Here is a 23,846-nt window from a genome sequence, read left to right as displayed (position 1 = left end):
TGGAACAACATTTTTTTAAAATTAATTTTCATAATAATGATGACAACAAATATTATTATTATTGTTATTATTACCATTATTATCTAAAAGTTTTTATTTTATTTTATTAAATTCATTGTTATCTTTGTTTTGGCCCATGAACATAAAACAAATTATTGGTCTACATCTACTCAGAATTCAATATTTGAAAAGGTTTACGGATGAAAACTATTATAATAATGATATGTTATTCTAAACAGCCCCCAGCCCCCTGAACAGCAACATGACATTTTGTCGGTGGTTCAGTATCTCATTCTGTTACATCACACCAGGTGCCCCTCCATAGAGAGATCCTAAACATCAAATTTGACTGGCTCAGATGACAAGCGCTCTCCCTTCACACATGATTTTCATATTGAGTGTGGGCAGAAAAGTTACTCAAGGCTAGAAAGTTGCTGTGTCACACCTGGCTAGTACACAATGTTAGACTGGAGTTACACCCACATCATGTATTGGTAGCGTTTAAGGTTCTCAGTATGACAAACCTCCATCGAAAATAGCCCCGCATTCGCCGTCATACCTGGGGGTGGAAGAATCTCAGCAGGAACTGAAAAGAAAGAGCTGGAGTTCACTCGAACCCCTCTTCTTATCTCTCACCCACCCTCAGCGCCTTTTGGTCTCCCTTCCTCGTTCTTTTCTCTGGCCCACACTGGGAAGTGGATGCTGAGCCAAGGGGGTGGAGGGTATTTTTAGCCAGCACAATGTGCTGAAACAGTGGAGAGTGTTGTGCCCTCACAAGGACAAATCTCTCCAACTGGGAGAGAAAGTGAGCGAGAACAAGCTAAGAAAAAATTATATTTCTCTTCCCTTCCCCACAGAAATAAAGGGTTTCAGGGAAAGGAGAGGTTGTCACATTAGCAGCACAACTGTTTAACATTGATAATAATAATAAATGTTTCTTGAGCACCATATTTCATTATAATAATTTCTGACAGATCATGTGACGCTAAAGAATATATAATGAAAATTTAGCTTTGCCATTACAGGAAGAAATTACTTTTTAAAAGATATTAATATATAAAACGTATTTTAAAACGGAATAATATTTCACAATAATAATAATAATTATACTGTATTTTTAATCAAAAAGATATGCAGCCTTGGTGAGCATAAGAGATGTCTTTCAAAAACATTAAAAAAAAATCTTACTGACCGCAAAATTTTAAATAATATAATATAATATAATTTAATATAATATAAATAGAATATAATAGAATCATTGTAAAAAAACAAAAACAAAGTTGAGCCAGATTTTGGAGTTTTCTTTATATACAACAAAAAGTTGAGAAATTTCCCAAAAAATAAATTGAGAAAACTCAAAAATCTGCTGAAGCTGATTGCCCTAAACTTTTAAGTTGGCTCAACTTTGTTTTTGTTTTTTTACAGTGATTAATATAATATAATATAATATAATATATAATTTTAACAGTTAATTACCTCATCATAACCTGGTGAAAAAAATAAGACAATCGACAAATAACTTCAATCAACTGAGACTTGCTCATAATCGATCATGAATCTGACATTATAGCCCATGCAAATTAAAAATGGTGGTCAGCAATGAAAATCAAAGTCCCAAAAACATTAAATTTGTAATACAACCATTTGTGACCATTTTAGTGAGTCTGCTGCCCTATAAAAGCGTTGTGTGAAGATGGCGTCTTTCATGTTCGCATGCCGTTATTTGTAGACCGAAAATCATTAGTCACTTCAAAAGAACCCAGAAATGACAGTACCATGGAGGATGAGGAAATGGTCATTGACTTCATTTGACCACTCTATAGTGGCGTGTGACTCCTAGGGACACAATTTCCACTTCAAAAGGGGCTCTCTGGAGCTGAAATGGGGTTTGCTATCATGCTCTGCTTTGCTGTGATTCCCGAGTGGTATTAGATGTTAAACGTTCCCCCCAAGGCAGAGGGAGGAATTCCACGGCTGGAGTCTGAAGTGGGGGGAGGACGATGGTGATTTGAGCCACTCCAGATGTTATCAGCCTCCAGGGCTAATGCTAGCAAGCCTGCATAAGGATCTCCAGGTTTGGCACGTAGTTTAAAAATGGTCACACGCACACACAAACATATACACACACGCTCTATGCGTCACAGTTGAGCTTTATCAGAACAATGTGTCTGAGTGCCTGAAGGTGGCTGTTTACAACAGTGCCTCTCTCTCTCTTCCTCTTTCTGTTTAGCTTCTGCCTTTCTTTCCTTTTCTCTTTGTATTTCACTTTTTAGCTTCCATTCCTTTCTATTTGTTCTCCTCTCGCTCTAATGCTTCAGTACACATTTGATTACCTCAAATTGTGATTCTGTGTGTTCATAATCTGGATTTATGATAGCCGTTAAGGCTGCATGCTTCATAAAACAAAACTCAAATCATGATATGGCTTAAATCATGAAGGCTATGTGCTGCATGTTTCACACCGAAGCACGCCATTGTGTTCTTTTACATGCGAGAAGCTCATGATTCTTTGTTTTCCAAGTCTCAGAGCTTAAGTTACTTACTGTATAATGTGCATTTGAGAACACAACATGCGCCAAACAGCTTCGAGAACTTTTAATGAGAAGTGCTTAAACCGACTATTGTCAAAAAATGGCTTTTTTTTTTTTTTGGCCAAAAAAACCTAATGGTTTAATGTTTTGAAATGAAGCAATTACGTCATCATCAGGACCTAAAACTAACATTTTGCTACATCTGCCAATGCCTTAAATTTTTGAGCAATAATTTCTCTGTTTCTTATTTACCATTTACAATTGGGGTATGTTTTTTATTAGTATTAATAGTAATAATAGTAGTAATTATCATCATTAGTTGTACTAGTAGTAGCAGCGATAGTTTAGTCATATTGATGCACAATCGCAACATATTTTGGCCAAATAGTACAGCCCTTCAAAAAAGCACACAAACAATTTAATAAAATGTGACAAATTAATTTAATTTTTCATCAAATTGTGCAATCCTAATAGTCTTGCATCGTTTCTGGCATTTAAGTGAGCGTGTTAACCCAATAAACCAGTGGTTCCCAACTTGCGGGCACCAGAGTTCACAGGGGGGTTCATGGGACTGGATATGCTTTGAAGTAGGTCTGAGCGATAAAACGATAACGATAATTATCGTGATATAATTTTCCTCGATAAAACTATAACAAGAGTTTGATAAATGCTTGATGTACACTGTAACTGATTTTTGTAATTTAAACAGTAATTTACTGTAATATGCACATGATTGAATAGAATATATATATGTATTTTACAGTAAACTACTGTAAATTTACAGTAGTGAACTTGCCCGCAAAAAACTGTTTATATTTAAAACATTAATTTTCATTATATTATTTCTGCAATTTGTAAATGCAAATTATAATTAATTATACTTGTCGCTTTTAAAAAAAAATAAGCCACTTAGCCAATGTAACTTTTCAGCATAGCCTGTTTTATTTGACTTGTATCCCGTGTATTCTGATACATAAATTAATGTCTCTGGGCTAAGCCCTGGATATCCACTCAGAACCTAGAACCGCCCCTGCACTCTAAACCTGGATTTTGTTTTAAATAAATGTCATTAATTATGCTTTCTTGTTTTAGTAAAACACGTCACCATTACTAAAATATAATTAGTTGTTTGAAGTACTCAGTCGAAAAATTTAATGCAATGATTATGTTAACTAGATATAGCTTAATGTGTTAAGTTTTTGTAAGGGGGAGGAGCCCCATTCAAACACATCTGTGTGAGCGCGCGATGTTTGAAGATATCCAAGTAGTCCGTTGATGATGCACGCGATGGATTTGGAAAGCATCATGAAATGGTGAGTGCTTAAATTAGCTTCTTTCTCTTTATCTTTCTGGGAAAATTGATTATCCAAAAGACCGGTCCGATGACAGTGTTACTGTAGTTAAAGCTAAAGTAAGTTAGTCTTGTACTGATCGATGGTTTTTTTCCTGTTGGTTCACAGCTAACGTATAATGCTAATATTTGAATTCGTGTTTCTTTCTGCATGTTCAGTTTAGCTGCAATTTTAACATTTCATTACCCTTAGCTTCAGTTGTTTAATATCAGCACGTTTGCATGAATTAACATAACCATTTCACCATTAATTGATAGTTCCAGCGTTTTATAAAACCTGTGAGAATAAAGCCTAAACCATTAACTTATTACAATAGCTCTTTTAACCTCTTTGGGTTATCTGTTTGATCACAGGGTTAGTTTATCCAACATTTGCTCCTCATGTTGTTACAAACCCTTTAGAATTCATTTTTGAAATACAATTTTAAAGGATAGTTCAAAAATGAAATTTTAAAGTAATATTTTAACTTTAAAGAAGATTTTTAGCTGAAACTGTGGTCCTTGGTAATTGATGTAAAGCAATCAATGGAAATAGTCATTTCTGATAATTAAAAAACGTGCACATGTTTTTATTTATTTATTTTTTGGCTCCAAATGATGGTAGCCATTGACTTGCATTAAATGAATTACCAAGGACCAGGAGTTACAGCTAAAAGTCTATTGAACTATTCTACTATTATTCTACTGAAGGAAAAACCTTGGAAGGCCTGAGGGTGTGTAAATTAACAGCAGATTAAAATTTTTGCGTGAACTATTTTTAATGGAACATCATAGGTTTCTGTCCCTCCATTCAAAAAAAAGTCCATGTTACCAAAATTTAAATAATCATTGTGAATTTTAATGTTTGGGTGGACTTTTCCTTTAATCAACCCCAGCATTTGTAACAAATTGCTTAACATTATTTATGGTTATATAATGCGAAATTTTATGATTGTGCTCTCATGTTGTTAGGTCTCTGATGACATTGGAATCATCCTCATTGCGCATGATGAGGTGATGTGCTCTCATCTTCTCTCCGTCTCAATCCAGCCTCATTGAAGTTCATCACTGAAGGAGATTTTGTGATGGACAATATTGAAGACTTGTCAAAAGCTATGTGCATTCTGTATGGACTTACACACTGCATCTCAACTACCCTAAATCTATGAAGAACACATTCCAGTTAATCCAACAGGTGACAACAAACTCTGAAAAACCATCTTACAACTTGTGTTCTGCCGTACAAGACATTAAAGTGTGTTTTGTCACTGCATATTAGTGCTGTAAGTGCTCAGTTAATGTGTGTTCACACAATTCTTCAGCCAAGTTTAAAGTTACAGAGACTTGCCTCTGTTTGAGCTGCCAGTAAGTTACTGTAAAATTTACAGCAAACTTTTTACAGTGTAGTGTTTCAGAACAAAACAGCACTAGTCATTTGAAGCTCGTCACACAGACCGTTTATCCACTCAGATCAAAGTTCAAACGGCAGCGCTGCACAAGCTTTAAACAAATTTAAAGCCAGACGAAATAGCGCTGACAAACACTGTGCATAACGATACAGTCAGAAGGCTTTTCAATCTACAAATAGTCATCATTTACCATGGATTTACTGTAGTAACACTAACAGCAGTATGGTATTGTGGCAGAAATGTGGGATATTCAAAGGAAAATGCGATATAATTACAGCATTTTTGTAAGATATAGCATTTGTCCATTTATACTAAATGTATTTGGACTTTTAATTCAAATACCTATTTACCATGGTACTGAGGTGCTATATGTGTGGTTTTTAACTCTGGTTGTCATGATCTAAATGTACTGTTGTAGATATTATTGTTTTTGATTGTTTTGAACTCAAACTCACTCCATGAAAACAAGGTTGGGATCCACTGCAATAAACTATTTTCTGACAATCTATGCGTCCACTTTACCTCAGTAATTTGGCACAGCGCCTGAGAAAATATGCAAATTCATTGATTTATCTGGAGACAGTATGTCTCAAAGGTGGAGCTAAAGTGATGCTCTGTAACGTAACTGCAAGATGAGGAAATTGTAACGTTTCATTGCATTGCCATCTCCTTCTCTTAATCTTCCTGGGCTAAGAAACTCATTGGAACGTGTGAATCCATTCATGCCACCTGTCCCCGCTGTTAAACCGGTGTGACTACCTTGCGGGAGAACCGTCACTGTCAGGAACAGCTAAGCAGATAGGAGGAGCAGAGAAGAACAAAAAGAGAATGAATAAAAGATAAAAGCTGCATGGGACATAGATAGAAACTTTAAAGGTTACATGATTGAACAGGTTTCTTGATTGCTCCAGTTACAGTTCACTTTAACAAAACACATTTTGAAAAGATGTTTTTCTTCCAATTTTCCACAAACCCTCAAGAACCCTCTTGCAGATCCCAGCTTGAAAACCCCTGGCCTAGAGGATTAACGTAGTTTTATTAGGCAGTGGGAAAGTCACCTTTTTATTTCCCTAATACACGTTCCTATTTATCCTGTTTAACTAAGAAATCTGACTCATTGCAGAAGTAAAATTGGTTTCAAATGTCATTTCATGTTGACATTAAACAGACAGACAAGTGTGCAAAGTGTATAAAATAATAGACCTTCATAAAACAATAGCTTGTTTCAAACTCAAGTTTGTAGCAACGACTGAAATTGTGGCCAAACATTACAGAGAAACTAGATCATATGAAACTAGCCAACCAGAAAACACGGAGACGATAACGCAAGCAATTTATGATGTGCCAGCGAGTGAGGTATAGCTCTGGAAGAAATATTCAGTAAAACTGCCTTGCAAACAACTAGGGGGACGTAACACGCAAGATCCCTTGCCTGACAAAGATGTTTAAGATTCAAAAGTTTATTGGCCCTTTCTAGCTAACGCAAGTGAGACAATGGCGACCGTCTAACTGATGACTAACAATGAGGTACTTTAAAGAAATGCTGATAAAATAGCTCTCAGCTGTTACTCTCTGAAAGACCCCAAACATCAAGCTGATTCATCAGAGTGGTTTATGTACATCTGGTTTGAAGCTGCCAAGAAGGGTTCAGTCCTACATTCGTTTCCACAGGTCAGGCTCTTCTGGTTTATGTCCTTTGTGTCAGTTTCTCCACACTTCTTCAGGGATGATCCTTGCAGTGATAATCCTCTATACCAACAACTCATTTTTCTAGATATTTTTCCTTTATGTAAGGAAGAGAAGTTCCGACCCACTTTACTAGCATATTGTGGCATGCTTTTGGGTGAAACAGCTATTGAGCAAGAGTAATACAGCATGGACTTGATTTTATCCATCAGTTGCTGATAAGATTGTGAAAAGTGAGTGTTGCATACCTGAATAGAGACGTATAATAATAGTTTCACTGCATGCATGAAGAAAATAAACAGAGAACAGCTGGAATGAATACTACAGCCCGGAAGTTAAAATTTTTGAACTTCGGGTTCCATCATCTCAAAGTCAGTGTTTTTTTATTTTTTAATGGATTTTGGTTAAATTAATGCATGTGGTTAATACAAGCAAGCTCAAGATATGTTCACATTTTATGCCATGACATAAAATACACCAGTAATACCCACTTATGATTTTTAAGCTTTAATGGTCACTAACAAATATCTAATTGGGACTACAGAGGTTTTCGTTCATCTTTCTGACCCTGCATAGACAGCAATGCAACTGCAATGTTCAAGGCCCAGAAAGGTAGTAAGGACATCGTTAAAATAGTCCATGTGACATCAGTGCTTCACCCGTAATTTTATGTAGCTATGAGAATAATTTTTGTGCGCAAAGAAAACAAAAACAACAACTTTATTCAACAATTTCTTCTCTTCCGTGTCTATCTTTGAATTTCCATTTATAGGTGAACTACCCCTTTAAGACATTTAGCAAATTTATCTTCTTTGAAAGACGCTAAGATATCTTAACTAGAAAAAAAATCGGAATCTTTGCACCACATCTTACACTGCTTTTTGAACATATTGCAACAAGCATTGCATTTTTCAGATGCAGCGTCAAGTTAAAAACAGTTCTTAGATGTTAAAAAAGCTGATTTTTGACTTAAGTAACAAGGTTTATGTCTCACAGCCCTTGCAGGTTGTGATCCACAGATGGATTGTGCCTGACAGAAATCGACTAGAGGATCGAATTCGAGAGTGTTTACCCATGACGAGAATCTAAACATGGCGTGACATTATGAGTGAAGATGATAGGAAACGGAGAGAGAACTCATAAATGTTTCAGCTCCATCCATGAGGTAGCTGTGTTTCCTTTGTGCATGCTAACAAAGGCAGTCAGAACCATTTATTGAAGCTAGTGTAAACAACATTCAACTGCGCAGCCACATTTTATTCTCCTCCGCCGCCCCCCTCCCGGCACAACGACACACCCTAAAACACACACAAACACAGAATGTTTTATCACAAGCTGATTTCCATACTGGCTGCCATCTCACCTGCCTGCTGGGTGTTGTGGACCAGCCAGCGCATGCTAAACGCTTGTACATGTTCACAATGCATTGTATTTTACTTTCTTTCCTCGCCCTTGTAGCGCATTAAATCGCTCCATTTATCTCATTCTCATTGCGATTCCTTCTCTTTATCTCATTTCCTGCGCTTGCCACTCCCTCCTTTTTCTCAGTATGTGTGCGCTCTTGGGGTTGGGGTTTCTCTCTCAGCTAGACACTCATTAATAATCCAGGGTAGTGCTGGAATCCACCGGCTCCTCCGAGGGAGTCCAAGACTCCAGTGAAGCACAGGGTGTTATCTATCTATCCATCCATCCCTCCACTTTCACTCTCTCTGCTGCCTCACCTGCATGAATTCACAAAAACCGTGAGGAGAGAAGTATGCTAGCCATCTAAGCAATGTCATATCAAAGAGCGCTCGTGCAAATCTGTGGATTTGAAGCCGAGGAGGCTGATTGGTCGCTCTTCCAATGAAGGAGACAGAATGAGGACACGCTGGGGCTGGTTCTTCATTCAGCGGCCTAATAAACAGCACATGCTGCTCCAGCACTGCAGGAAGGGGCGGGGTCACAGGCTAACTGAAGAATTAAACATGAGCAGAATGGAGGACACGCCCACTCATATACTATATCTTTATTGCTGGCTGCGAGCAGGCAAACGCGCACATCCTAGCCTGACCTGAACATTTATGGCTACGAATAACAAACAACAGTTAGAGTTGATAAATCTCTAAAGCACCATTTAAAACAGGAACCAGAAAAACTGCGCAATAGATACACAAAGAGATCGTACACTTGAGAAAGAGGTTTGTTGTTGTTCACCGTTAGGGTATCATCAGACAAACACCATAAAAAAACTGAAGGAAGTGAAAGATTATATAAAAAGTACTTCCACTATTTGCATGAATCAGATTCACCTAACATGTCCGAGGCTTCTCAGGACACAAGCTTGTGGTTTGCTAATTATACTGCCAATGCTCATCCAGGACCAGCCTTAATATGATTTACATGTTGGACATGTTCATGAATCAATGTGTTTTGCATAACATTCTTATCAGGGTTATTATCGTTAACTACCACTAAAACTATTAAAAACATTTTCATTCATTGCAACAAAGCTAAAATCAGATAAAATATAAATATTATATGAAAAACAAACAAAAAAAAGAGATGTTGCCAACTAACTGAAAAAAGTTGAAGCATAAAAACTCAAATAGAAAATAAGAACTAAAACTGCACTAAAAATAAAACATTGTAATATTTAAACTATTAAAATAATTAATGTATTAAAACTAATAACAACTAATAAATTACAAAAACAGCAAAATGACTAAAAGCTAAACTAAAATTATAAAAATAATCATAAAACCTGTAATAATATATAAATCCGCCAATCAGTGCCCTCTGATGTTATTGGCAGGTTTAGGCTTATGATTACACAACATCTTTAAATCAACCAATAATTTTCATTTGTTTTTAGGGATAGCTTAGTGTTCAATGGCTCCCATTCCCTAATAATTGCATACAAGTGTTACCTAAGCAAAATAAAAGTCATGGAAAAACAAGTAGGGTTATGTAAGCCCAAACAATAAAAAAGATAAAATATACATATATACCAACATAATAAATCTAAATTAAAACATTATTATATTATAATTTTTGACAGGAATGTTGTTTGAGGTCCAAGAAAGGATGTTGATCCAGGAATGTGTCCTACTTGTGCAAATCACTTGCTTAGCTCAAGGCATCACATTTGAGTCCCATATTATCCATCAAACTGCTTGATGCGAAAACTTAAATCCAGGCCTCAGGTGTTACTGTACACATGGTATTACATCTGAGTCATACTCGCTAACATCTCCAGCATAGCTTCATAGTGTTGATAATCCATAGCACGGAGGTGAAAACAGACTTGCAAAGCCAGAGTTATCCAACACAGCACAACACTGACGGCTCTGTTAGTGTACCTAGCATTGTTTTACAGATGACAGAGCACCTCGCCTGGACGCTTCCCTAAGGAGACTTCTAGAAGAAAGCGGTAAATCAGTTTTTTCTGCACTCTCTCAGTCAAACAGCTGTCCGTCTGAGGATCATGTAAGCCTGAGATTATCTCCAGAGGAAACAGATGTTGTACGGTAGAGCGATATTCTCACACTCTTGGCTCTTTAATAAAGAAAGAATCCACTTCTTTTGTGCCGAACAGAAGTCGCTGCAGCCTTCCTGTTTGTTCCTTCCACCTAAAGGGTTCTTGTTTCTATATGGGCATTTTCTCAGAAGGAACAGACAGTCACAGCAGAGGTCAAAGGTGTCTTATTTCGGAAAGCATCGAATTCAGAGAACAATAGCAGTCGTGACACTGCCTTCTGGAAGAGTGTGAAGGTCATGCATAAAGGTTATTATCACTACAAAAAAACATTACAATTCTGATTTCTTGGTTTCATTAAAGGGGTCATCGGATGCAAAAATCACTTTCAAGTTGTTTGAAGATAAATGTCTGTTGAAAGTGTGTGTACATATCCATCCTATAATTATAAAAATCCACCCAGTGTTTTTTTATTTTTTTAAATCCCTATTTTAAAATCCCCTCTCTCAAATCAGGCTGTTCTGGGGTTCCTGTCAGAATGACATAGTTCTGCACAGGCCCCTCCTATGATAGTTGATTGACAAGACCATTTTACCTTACCCGCCCTGAGTGAGCTGAGAGCTGTCCACCTCTGGTGCAGGGGAAGACAAGATGTCTCAGATTAATCGATTGAGGCGTTTTGTTGTTGGATGTAATAATGAATATACTAGTCATCATTTACTCCTGACATCTGAGCCGCTGAAGACACAGAGGATTAACGTTACTTTCACTTTGAAGTGAATGCGCCGATCCCCGATCTGCCTAAATGCGTCTATGTTCGCGTAAACCAATCGTGATCTAGTTTCATTTACAGAAGAAGTGAGTATAAGGTTTTTTTTTTATGAATCTTTGCAAATCGCCTTTCCTAATAATCTGCTAGTTAGCCAGTTTCACGACTGAAGTAAACAGTACTGCTCGTCATCCCACGGAAGAGAGGGGCAGGGTCAGCAGAGCTCATTAGCATTTAAAGCAACATAGACAAAAAAATGGCTTGATGAAAACAGAGCTGATTTTGACAGGGTAAAAAAGGTGTTTTTTACACTACCATTGAGCAATTTTAACCAAAGTATGTTAAAGCCTTTTAATTAAAACCCTAAAGAATCATATCAACCGATGACCCCTTTAAGCAATGGTCTTTTTTGTCTTAAGCAGTGAACACATTTACCATTTTACCGTTGAATTTTCATGGACAAGATCCAGTCATTTCAATAGGAATCCACGTGATCAGGAATTTGCTTGGTTGCTAATTGACAATAGACAATGAACCTATTTTTGCTTGTTAAATTTCACTGAGATTTCGCTAACGTGACCAAACTGTAAAAGTGAACCTGAAATAAAATAGTTTAAAACATCACACTCCTGCTGTTAGTGTGAAAGATGCATCAGCGTATATTATTCAAAGAAAAAGCAATCCTTCATCAAAATATAACAACTCACTTTGACACAACATTTCTTTTCTGCTAATGTCACTGGAGGTTTCTCAAATATCCTCTTTTTAAATGTCATATTATGAATGTAAATATAGTTGTTTGTGCCATTTCAAGGGTTCTTTTTGAACTAACAAACGAATGTGTCAACTTCCCTACTATACAGAATGTAAAGCAGAAAGTCAATAAGTAGAATGCCAAAATATCCTTAAATTGTTCATAAACAATAGGCAAACACCTGCTTCCACTAAGATTCTTAACTGCACAATCAGTGGATACTTTACTAGAAGTCAAATTATTCAGAAATGGCAACATGACTGACATTGTAGGTCACATGATAATGTCAACATGGTGGATGTAGTAATCTGCATTACAGTACTACCGGGGGAAAAAAAAATGTTGGGGTCAATCATTTTAATTAATACTTTTATTAAGTAAGGATGCATTCAACTGATCAACAGTGACAGTAAAAATATTTATAATGTTACAAAGGATTTCTATTTCAAAATAAATGCTTATACATATACACACACACACACACACACACACACACACACATACATATATATATATATATATATATATATATATATAAACGTTCTTAGAGTTTTGTATTAGTTTCCCCAAAGCTACTAAGCAGCACACCTGTTTTTAATATTGACGATAAGATTAGAATGATTTTTGAAGGATCATGTGACACTGAAGACTGGAGCAATGATGCTGAAAATTCACAGGAATAAATTACATTAAAAAATGTATTCAAATAGAAAATTTGAATTATTTTAAATTGGTAGCATACTTGCTTGTACTTAGAAAACACCCTTTATTAAATATTAAGAAGCAATTTTTTGTCCAGTGCACTACATACTCTAACAGAACGCCAATTCAGATGAAACTACTGTGAAAAGAGCCCAGAGTGGGCGGGGAGAGGGGCGTAGAATCAAATTAAGGTTTGGAATAAAACAGCCAAACGTTCTGCGAGTGTTTGCGCACACACACAGACACTCACACACATTCTCATTCATGGCTGTCACCAGCTGGTCCATGTGGTGATGGTATATTAGCACTAATGAATATGGAAAAAAACTTGAATTAATGAGCTGCATATTAAAAGAACACCCTGACTTTCCACTAGTTACAGAAATGTACGCAAACACACAGACAGGTTTCACACATTTTCATAGTTTGAGAATAGTTTTGTGAACGATGTTAAAATTCGGAAGCCAGAAAAGCAAAGACAAAAAGAGTGACAACATCTGCATCTTAACTGAAACTTGTCAACACTTTCAAATGCAAAACAGAGCCTGTTGTTTAACAGGCTCTCTCCAGGCCTCCTAGACAGGGCGGTTACTGTGGCCTCAAGCAAAGGGGTCAAAGGTGCCTGGACAGACATCTGCCACAACAATGACTCAGACTGTCTGACACAACAGAGCAGCGCAGATTTACAGCACACATGTTTGAAAAGCCTCCACTTCTCCTTTCTGCTCTGCTTGCTTAACTTGGGGTTTCAATGGCTGATTGTGGAGCACTGGGCAAAACAAAGAACAATAGAACCCTGAACCGGCGGCAATGATTTTTTCATCATCACTTAAACGTCAGACTTTGTTTGACCAACAGCCTGAATCATGCGAGTCAGCAAATATAGAGGCACGACATCAGCAGAATGAGCAAATGTGAGATAATATGCATGTGACTAACAGATATTTGAAATCACAGGCCATCTGCTAGCAATAAATAAATATCTAAATAAATTTAGCAGTTACATCATATATATATACACTAGGATTAAGTCAAGCTTTCATTCTAGCAGCTGGAGCTCCGACTGTAAGACATAATAGACTTCACACTGAACAAAGCTTCTTTGGGTGGTTGGTTTCACCCAGAGAAAGCCTGTCAGATTAGAGATGGATCCAGCAGTTAACCTGCAGCCGTTGCAACACACGCCACTGGCATAACACGCTAGAAGCTTGCAGAGACGCATTCAACTTAACACCACATCGAGTAGGAGACCGTGTGTGCAAGTCAAGGAGAAGAAACTGAGTCAAGGAGCCATCATATCAAATCAGAGGGCTCCAGTCACCCTCTCCACTGGAGGTGACAGTACAGCACGCTTCCACCTTACAAAGGCACAGCTATGTCTTCAACATTATTGAAGAAAGCTTGTTTCCTGTCACAGATGCTAAATGAAATATATTACAAGGTCTATATAATGTCTATGGTCTCCTCGTTTATCAAGAATTGTTTTCTTAATCTACCATATCTGACAATAAAAAGTAATAAAAAGCCTGTTCAACAGGTTTAGAATTAGTAGTTAGGGTATTCCAAGTCACATGCTTGTGTATGCTTGTGTCAGCAGTCTATCCACTCAAGAGGTGCTTCTCAAAGCAAACAGCTCACGCTAACCAAGTAAACAATTACTTGTAGGTAACTGACTAGTGTCTGTGGTGTAAAACGTCATCTGGATTAACTGGATTTAAAGGGACAAACTGGTTTTGTCAGACACTAGGCCAATAAGAGGACTTAAAGTGTGTTTATGGTGAAGTGCCCTCAAGAAGGGAACCAAATGCTATGGAAAAGAAACTTTCCATTCAACAGTGAGAAAGTGTGGGAACTGCTGGATGCTGTACATGAGCAAACAAGGTAAGTTAAACAAGTTGTTGAATTTATAAAAGGTCTACAAACCAGACTCGTTAGGCAAATATACCAGGCAAATGATGTGGCTTCAGTTGAAGGTGCTCACACTCGTTTCCTTGTGAACAAGTGGCCTGGTCGCCTTCACTCAACAATGCACAATTGTTTAAAGAAATAATTCACCCATTATTCCTTATTTTCTCACCTTTAAGTTGGTCTAAACCTGTATGACTTTCTTTTTTACAAACAAAATGTGAATTTGTGAGGAATATCTGAGCACTCTTTGAATATATTGACACAGTGATAATGGGCTGTCAAGCTCCAAAATAAAGTATGAAATGGCCCACGTGACTTTTGCACTATATTCCAAGCAGCTTTGTGTCTGACAAAAGAAGGTATTTTTAACAATGTTGGACCACAATGACTTTTATTGTATGAAAAAAAGCATTTTCAAAAGAAAACAACACGAACCTCAATAGTAAACATCCACATTTTTCAGATGATTTTTTTCCATTAAAAGTCATATCATTAATGACAATTAGCCTGAATCCAATTAAATCATCAGGCAGACATTAGGTTAATCTAACACCATATTCCTTGAATCATAGCGACAATGAAAGCTCGCTTCTGTTGCAATATTGCACAAAACAACAAAAAATAATTATCTAGCACTATAATACAACTAAACAACAGCCAAACCAAAAAAAAAAACAAAGCCTTGGGAATGTCAATGAGTTGAGCTTTGTCAAGCACTGCTGTACACAAACAGCAAGAGTTTTTATATATCTGACTAACAAAAACACACCTCCTCAGGAAGTGTCCTGGGTAAGATCTAGGAACAAAATAATCTAGATGTTTTCTTAATGAAATCTCCCGTTTGCCTGGTCTCTATGGAACAAACTAACCAACGGCTGGCCTGAACGCTGGGATAAACTGACAGAGGACAATGGCACGGCAATGAGCCAAAACAAACAGTATCCGCAGGCTGGCCCTGACGTTTGATGACCCAGACTTCCTCAGTCACTTCGCAGCTTCATCGCTGAAATCAGAGAGAGCGGAGTGCAACTGACAAATAGGTTAATTAAATCATACCCACAGGAATGTATGAGAGAAATGATAAAATAAGAGTCTGAAGACAGACCTCAAGCACCCCGGGAGTTCAGGATTCTTCAGGATCCGGGTGGTGATAAGACGAAACCCACCTGCACTGCAGAATCTGATCCCCAAACCCCAATGTGATGTTGATGAAAGGCAGAGCAGAAGTACCATCTACATCACAAGGAACCAACATAAATACCTACAATAACTGGGTTTGGGAGCGAGTCTAGTTTTTCCGAACAACAGAGCATATGAAACACAGTCAACAGGAAAAGACGTGTCTGGTACCAAACCATTCTATTTTCAGCATTGTTTCTGACTGGCTAAGATAGATATCATTGAGGATCTTGATAAGGGTGATGACTGAATCTTTCAGGCATCAAAAAGTCATTTTGATGATTAAACCCCCAAAACCAAGTAGGGAATTTTAAAAATAGCCTAATGCCTGGCTGAGTGAGTGGAGTAAGACATATAAGGCAAAACATGATACTTGAAAGTAAAAATTAACGGCAGTAGATGAGGCAAGACATTTCAACGTGTTTAAATCACCATGGGTTTCTACAGCTGCACACCACACTAAGCTGCCCTACATCTGCTGCTTCTCGCATAATTAAGGTGACCCTGGTCTAGAGAGCACAAATTGAGGGTCCAAACTCCATCTATTCACCACAGGCTCCACAGACATATTGTGTATTAGCCCACATACACACAAATATAGGGCCCTTTGATTTCTAAAATGTGGAAAATGAAGATAGAACTGTAAATTCCAGTCATAAAATGAATAAAAAGCAGGGCTGTACACTTCAAATTCAAATTTTAATATGGACCACAGACTAAACTGTAAAATTGCTGGGTTAAATACAACCCAGTGCTGGGTAAATATTGGACAGAACAAATGCTGGGTTGTTTTCAACCAACAGTTGGGTTAAATGTTTAACCCAACCACTGGGTCTAAACAACCCAATCGCTGGGTTCGCCCATATTTTACCCAGCACTCGGTTGTATTTAACCCAGCATTTGTTTTTTTTGAGTGTATGAACATTAAACCACAAAAAGTCTACATGTTCTGCGTGTCACTATTTTATTTGATAAAACTAATCTGAAACACTCAAAGGTCTTCGCTACAACCCAGCAAAATAAAGGTTTGTTTTAACTTGAAGAAATTATGACAACAATACATTAATATTGTACATTATAATGCGCTTCTCAAACAACAATGGTGTTTTTAAGGAATATTAGATTTTTTCATCTGTGTTTTTTAAAAAGCAAACCTTAGACCCCTTTTTTGTCAAAATTGAAATAACTTAATTTGATATTTCAGAAGATTAATTAAGCTGTTAATGTTTTATGCATTCATTTGATCACCATTGTGTCTGATAGTTATTTTAGATAGATTTGTATTAAAACAACGAATTTAGAATTTCTGAAAAAATAAGACATTTCATAGCATACTAGTATTTTTTAAAAAAATATCAAATTGTTAAAGTACTATGAATTTAAAGTGGACCTATTATGCCCCTTTTTACAAGATGTAAAATAAGTCTCTGATGTCCCCAGAGCATATGTGAAGTTTTAGCACAATATACCACACAGATAAATTTGTATAGCTTGTTAATGTTGCCACTTTTAGGGTGGAAAAAAGGGCTCCCGTGCTTTTGCTCCCGGAGAAGAGGGCGGAGCTTCAAGAACTCCAGGTCTGCAATAGCAGTGCTAGTCTTTGCAAATAAACATTCCCCTATTAGTACAATCCTGTTATCTTTACAGAAAATGTACTCGGATTCAAAGTCAGTCATCTGATTATACTGTGCATAATAAATTCGTGTTTATGAATTACACAGATAGGATAAAAATAACAACATAGCTGGTCTCATGCTATCACAAACTTTATAAGTCCCACTTCTGATTATGAGCTCAACAAACTCAAGCGATCGACTCGCATTGCTTTCATATGCAACTTTTAACTACCACTTTCCTATTCACGATCATTCATGGGCAGCACCAGTGAGAATAAGAAGCGCTTTCAGAAAGGCCATTTTGAAAACAAACGTGTGATATTGGTATTGATTCCTAAACATTTAGGGGACGTTACTGATTTTTTTCTGGGTTATTTCCTTTGAAAACGAAATTTAACCACAGTGTCCTCAGCTCTGATGGGGGGGAGATTATGGCGACTCCTATGTTCATTAGTGCATCCAAAAACACAACACTTGTAAAGCTTCTTTGGTGCTGACATATATCTCCAGTAATGGTGGACCGCAGCTTCTCACTGAGGGCTGTGTTTATGCTAATAAGGCAGAGAGCGTCACAAATGGGCAGGACTTTTTCTCATCGGTGATGTGAACAGAGGGAGAATCTGAAAAAACTCATTCTGAGAGACTGTTTATGATTTATTGATTTCATTAAAATATGAGTGGGTGGATTTTTACCATTATAGGCTGGTTGTTTTCACACACTGCAGCCACACAACTGTGTTCAAACACCTTATAAAAGTGATTTTTGCATAATAGCTCCCCTTTAATTGATTTGACATCCTTTTTGATTATTAAAATATACCTATTAAACCATTAAAAAGGAAACCAGAAAACTTAAAACAGAAAACACAGAATTTTGGAAAAAATGTATATGGATTTCATAGGTCCTCACAAATATACAATAAAAGCTCATAGATGGTATTTTCAAACCCTCACTCAACTAGCATCCTGGCTACACAAGCAGAGAAACAATGTATGCCTGGCCAAGTGCAGCAAAAAAGGCCGAAAACAGAGCCCATAAAAGGTCCCCATAGGGGTGCGGAAGCTTCAAAGGGACAAATGTTAAAGAGCAACACCTGGCATGCTCGGCTTTGTGGTGACTTGTTGCCTTGGTGACGGACCCTCCTGTCTGATACTCGAATAACCAGCAGATGACACAGGATGCTCATTTTAAATTATGAGAATGAGATTACGCCAAAATTTCCCCATAGATCACCGTACGAGACATTCAACATAAACAAGACTGCAGTCGAGAGCGCAGAACAAATTCTAGCATGCTTGAATGACTGCTAGGTTTCTAGAGCTTCAGAGAATTCTTCTTCAGTTGCGTAAAAGGAAGTTATGAAAGACGAATCCTCAAGATTTGATCTGAAATGTGGCAACACTATTTGTCATCTGAGGTCAAAACAACACGGTCTAAAATTTACTTTGGGAAAACCAATTTAAACGGTGTCAAATCTATCAGTTCCTCTCGGCCCTTCATGCTTCCCTCAATTTTGAATTGAATTTCACTTGTCTTGCGATTGAAATGTGGCGTATGAGAAAATATACCTGTCAAATACCTCTTCTCTCCAAAACATGAGCAAAAGTTCTCCTACTTGAATGGTGTTTAGTTAAGGACCCCAGGGCCTATTCATCCTGCGCTCGCTTACACACTCACACACACACACAATACTGGCCAGCCGGTGAATCAATTTGCGGCATTTAATTACGATTGGGTAATTTTCTCAGCTGATGCCCCCCAGACCAGGGAAGACATTTCTCATGTGGTTGCCGGTGTTGAGACACAGCTGAGATGATTTTCTGTGGAAAAGTCTCAAGTCCCCAAAACCCAGACGGCGCATGGAAATCCCTAATCACTTCACCACAGCTGCTATTATGGACAGCCAATCGCACTGAAATTAATATTAAGCATGTTAATCACTTCTAATCAGAATCAGATTCAGAATCACAATGAGCTTTATTGGCCAAGTATGTTTACACATACAAGGAATTTGTTTTAGTGACAGAAGCTTCACAGTGCATCAGAAAGACAGCAACAGGACAGGACACAGATAATAAAAGAATAATATACAAATGACCAAATAGGCAATGTACAAAGCAGCAAAAACACAATATGTAATGTAGACAACTATGTATGTACAGGTAAAGTATGTGCAAATTAGAAATGATAATAAAATAAAATAAGTGAGTGTGGCGAATGGATAATGTATTATAGTTGTGTGTTCCACATTTATTGTTCAGTGTTCATGAGATGGATTGCCTGAGAAGGTGTGTATGGCCCTTACCACACCTATTTTTAGGGATCATTTTGGATTATGCATCAATGCAGTCTCTCTGAAGAAGGGATAACAGTCTATGAAGACATAAATGACACTCATGAGAGGTATAAAATTAAAAGCCTTTGTTGGAATAAGGATATTACGTTAAAAACCACAATCAAGGGGCCATCATCAGGATGTGCTTATGAGCCAATGATAAGTTTAGGTAAATTCTTTGGCACTCAAGTTCAAAAGTGTGGCACCACACCTGGCAAAGACTCCTTAACATTAGGGTGGTAGTAAAGCAGGTGATCTACTGCATGAAAGCCAATGAGTGATCTAAAGATGGCAAGGCCAAAAACGTCAATAAACAGTAGTGAACAGAATTCCCACATAGTGCCCCAGTCAATGCTGATGCAGAAGGAATAGTGCTGTTCTATTCGCCGCATGGATTCTGCATGCATACACAATAAATGCATACAATAAGACTGCTATAAGGAGGATTCCCACCCCAAAGTCCAATGAGATACAATCACATTTTCTGCATAATAACAAGTCAGGGCTTACCAGGACCCTACGCAATATTAAGGTGTTTAAACAAACATTAACCAGAAGAACTGGAAACCATATATATATATATATATATATATATATATATATATATATATATATATATATATATATATATATATATATATATATATATATATAAACTTAAATGATGCAAGCACCAAACCTGCCATGCGTCTGTGGCATACACTGCACGCGCAACACTGTTGCCAAATAAGATCCAACTGTATCTCCGGCTATGGGAGGTACATGCAAGCATTTCAAAGGAGAGACATTGGAGCTGAAAGTCTGTATACCCAGCACTCCGCCGTTGCTCATAACGTTGTAAATAAATAGCACGGTTCATTGATTCATCATATAGCCTATGATGAACTCCGCTCGGAAGCGACGCGTAACCGTCGCCCATTTCACGTCAACACGCTGGATGTTATCTTATGTAGTCATTTGGAGATTGGACCTACCCGTTATGCTGATATGCAGTCGTGTGGATGAGGATCTGCTGGTGTCCGTATAGTGGGAAGCGCTGGAGATGAAGAACACCTTCACCAAGTGTAAACGCTTCGTCCTTCGGTTTTCCTTTGCTATTAAACGGTAACTCCTGGTTTTCGTGCGTACCGGTCAGCACGTAGCAAATGTAAAGGATTTGTGATCCGAAGATCACCATGAATCAAAAGTGCAGCTGCAGACGGAAGGACCAGCGTATCTATCAACTGTAGCGACGCGGTTCTGGTATCATATGAAGACGCCGTGCGCATACGGGTGCCCTGCTACAGCTTCTGCGCTTGGGGGCGGGGTTATTCAACATTATTCATGAGGGGGCGGGGAATACGTCTGCCCTCAGTTCTCCACACGCCTGCGCTTTGGATTAAATCTATGATGATGCAGAATAATTAAATATAGATAAATGCTGACCGTGTTACAGTATTTTTCTACAGTTTTTTTCTTTATTAAGTCTCTAAAATATATAAATCAGAAGAAATGTAGATATAAATCTAGCTTAACCCTTTAATATAATGAAATCAAGATTTTTTGTGCATTTCTCTTAAACTGTATTTGTTTTTTGTTTATTTGCGTTCTTCAAATAGTTAACTGTATGCATTCATCTAAAATCAATAGTTATTCTTTGTTTACTACTTTAAGAAAAATTAATTCTGGCATATTTAGGATGGGGGCGGGGTCTGCCTCAAATGTGCCAAATATATATATATATTTTTTTTTTTTTTTTTTTTGAGGACATGTTTAGTCATTGATCTTATCTGATGCTCAAACTTGCCTATGGGCATCAAGGCCCTTCTGATGCTAATACCAAACTATCCGTCATTACTCATGTTTTCCACTTTATATCTGACACTTAACATTTAAGCATGAAAAGGGTATTAATGCATTATAGATTAGGTATATGTATCTTTATTTGGGACATGTTTTCTGGTAATTATCTTGATCAAAGGATAAAACACTAGAGAAAGAATTCACTTTTTTTCTCAGTAAAATGCTGCCTCTGAGAGGGCATAAGGCCATATATGGATTTTATGAATTTTCATTTTATACCTTTTTAAGACATTCTGTATCTCAACGAACCCATATGAACAAGCCAAGCTTCTACAGTTCTTGGAACACTGTTTTCCTTCAAACATCACTGTAACTCACAAAAGTGAAAATTCATATGTATTTCATCACTAATTTATATGTAGAAAATATGTAATGCTCTAAATAAAAAAAATAACCCACAAAGAGCATAACACATGCTTTAAGAACTGTCAGAATCATAATCTGATTCTCACTGATGTGATTCAGATTAAAGATGGAAAATTAAGCCTATTACGCACATCTACCCCGCTTTGAAGAATACACATCTTAGATGGCTCTGGCACGGTGAGACGAGGCCTGTCGGATGCACTGGACAAAGCATTAACAAAGAAACAGCCTAATGCGAAATAGATTAGATTTCCAGTTGCTTACTGCCAACACTTAATTGAGTAAAAGTCTAACTGCTCTGATTGATATGTCAACTGGATGGGTTTGCTGGCAGAATCTCTGAGACGTTACACACGCTAGAATGGCTACTAAATGGAAGCAAAATTAATGCAGAAAACAAAATGTTTCTGATCAGATTTCCTCATTTCGACCACCTCAGACGTGACATGGACTTGGACTACTTTAATGCAGTTAGGTCTTATTTTTTTAACCCATTTTATCATCTGTCATAGCTTAAACGGTGTGAATTATTCACCAAAGTTTAATACTTGGAATTACAGCTGGTTCAAATCCTTAACCGTAAGTATGAGCAACAATAACAGTGATGGCTGTCTTCACAAGCATTAATAAATTACCGTTTAATTGAAAATGGTAGCTTAAAAGCCAAGCCATCTGGACATAAAAACAGCATTAAACTTCTTGATTAAGACAGCTGGGGTAAAAGTGCCACAGTTTCAAATGTTTTATTGGATATAATGCGTTGGATATAATATAAGTGTTTGTGGTTGTTATAGCACACTATAATTGTAATTAAAATGTAAATGTAATTTAACGTGCTGATAGAGATAGTCTTTGAAATGATCTTTACTCCACTGAGTCTCATAGTGGGAGTTTCAAGTTCCATAGTCAGTCTCTCCCTAAAGTACGACACCGTTTGTGCCGATAGATTGTGAATCAAAGGTCAAGTATATAGTGAAAAGTGTGAATCTGATAGGTGGGAAATGTGTATCTAAACTGCTGGAAAAATCCTCTTGTTGCTATAAAAGCATCTCCAGACATCAGAGGACAAAGTGTGCCAAGAACAGTGTAATCATTTCTCTACACGGACACATTCTATAAATGCTGCTAAAATGCTTTTATGGCAGATTCAGAGAAAGTGAAACCAGCCTCTGCTTCACACTGTATTACCTCCATGATTAGACTGTCCAGATTTTGCAAATGAAACTCAAAACTCCCAGGAGGCCCCATCCGCGCAGCCAAAACCGTCTGCCAACGTCTTGAAGACAACTGTTCCATCAGCATCTGCAGAGGTAGATATTAGGTAACCGACAAACCATTTCCCATTTATAGAAATCAGGCTTTATGAGATCACTGAGCTCCAATCAAATGGCTGGCTCTGCTGGATGCATGTTTGACGAATGAGACAGCTCTTCATAAGCCTTCACAAGCAATCGCTTATCAATAAATCCACAAGGCTACATCAAAACGAGATCTCCCATGTTCAGGCTCCACAACAAAGCTGCCCGGGCCTGCGGTGAGCTGCTTCGTACAATTAAACGAACAAACAAACTCAGGGCGTGCCGCCACATTTGTGCTTTTCATCAACATTGAGATTGTACGTTGCAGTCAACCAAAGCTCCTTATTAAACTCGCAAAGGTCTGTGATTTTCGAGCTCCTTTGTCCCACGGGTGGCAAAAGCAGACCGGTGCAATAATCTAAATGGAATTTCCTTTACGCAAGGCTGCATGTTGCATGCTACCTCCTCCACCCTTGAGTATAATCTCACTGGGGGTCTATTTATTAATCTGACCCTGAGTTTACTTTTAGGACAAAGCGTTTTAGGGCAAAACACTACAGGCAAAATCATTGTTTTTTTTATGTACTGGTCAGTTTTGAGATTTTGGCTACTTTGCTTTCGTGACATTTCAAAATAGTGGAAAGAAAACATCCAAAATACAAA

At 37.5% G+C, this 23,846-nt stretch overlaps 1 protein-coding gene across 1 annotated transcript in view; it reads right to left on the bottom strand.

Moving 5' to 3' along the window:
- Window positions 1-20,725, bottom strand: part of tanc2a (tetratricopeptide repeat, ankyrin repeat and coiled-coil containing 2a) — a 146,216-nt gene extending 125,491 nt beyond the window's left edge. Inside the window, exon 1 of the mRNA XM_079379852.1 lies at window positions 20,652-20,725. The gene's annotated coding sequence lies outside the window, so the exon portion shown is untranslated. The remainder of the gene's footprint in view (window positions 1-20,651) is intronic.
- Window positions 20,726-23,846: the final 3,121 nt, after the last annotated feature.

This window comes from Barbus barbus, assembly GCF_936440315.1.
Source record: "Barbus barbus genome assembly, chromosome: 3".
Classification (NCBI taxonomy): Eukaryota; Metazoa; Chordata; class Actinopteri; order Cypriniformes; family Cyprinidae; genus Barbus; species Barbus barbus.
This window is presented reverse-complemented; position numbering and strand designations above follow the sequence as displayed.